Below are 1,169 nucleotides of genomic sequence, written 5' to 3'. Positions count from 1 at the left end.
CATTCATATAGTTCATGGATTATCTGTGTGTTTCGAGTTCCAAATTCCCAACCAATCCCATAAGCTTTGATTCCTTTTTTTTGCAATAATATATTGACCTCCATCTTAACAATATTCAGTGTTCGACCCTCCAACGCCTTCTGAGGCAGAGAGTTCCAAAGTCAGATAACCCTCAAGGAAAAACAGACAAAATATCACACAAATTCATAAACTCTGTCCTAAAAGGAAAAACATTTTTTTAATAGATGCCCCCTAATTCAGGGCTCACCCAAAATATGAAAGATTGTTTCCCACCGCCTTGTCAAAAGCTTTAGGTTCGCATACACTTCAATTATTTCACCCCTCCCTCCTGTAAAATGCTGTGCAGGCAAGTCCGATCTTCCTAACCTTTCCTCACAAGACATCCCATTCATTCCAGGTGACAACCTAGTGAGCCTTCTCTGAAGTGCCTCCATGCATTCACATCCTTCCACAAAAATGGAAATCAAAACTACACACAATATTCCAAATTTCACCAATGATCTGTTTAAGTGAAGCATAACCTCCTTACTTTAATATTCAATTCCCCTCACAAAAAAATATAGCATTTCATTACACTTCTGAATTACATGCCCTCCCCGCATGGCACATTTTCCGACTCAGTAACTTATGCAGCTTGATCCCTCTGCAGTTCGGAATCCAGCAGCCTTTTTCAGGTTAGGTATCACTCAGTTTTATTTTCATTGTCCCTGCCAAAGTGAAAACTTTCCATTTTCCCACATTATGCTCCATTGTCTCTGTTATCTGAAAGCAAACCAAACTTCCATCCATGCTAATAAGTTAACCCATAGGCCATGAACATTTTTCATCTAAAATAAACGTTGATGGGGAATCTTATCAGATGCCTTCTGAGAATCCGAAATACAGCACCTGCAAAAGCCCCCCTTTATCCACAACGCACGTTAATTGCTCAAGAATCTCCAATTAAATGGTTAAACAAGATTTCCCTTTCACAATACCATGGATACTCTTCCCGATTATCTTGATTGTCTTTAAGTGCCCAGCTATAACCTCCTGACTGATCGTTGCAAACACCGTCCCCGTGGCAGATGTCAAGCTAACTGGCCCACAGTTTCCTGTTTTCCATATCCCTTCCTTCTTGAATAGTGAGGATTTTTTCGTGCTCCCAG

Source organism: Cetorhinus maximus, unplaced genomic scaffold, assembly GCF_964194155.1.
Source record: "Cetorhinus maximus unplaced genomic scaffold, sCetMax3.hap1.1 HAP1_SCAFFOLD_52, whole genome shotgun sequence".
In the NCBI taxonomy this organism is placed as follows: domain Eukaryota; kingdom Metazoa; phylum Chordata; class Chondrichthyes; order Lamniformes; family Cetorhinidae; genus Cetorhinus; species Cetorhinus maximus.
The sequence above is the reverse complement of the archived record's forward strand: the minus strand, read 5'-3'. Positions refer to the sequence as shown.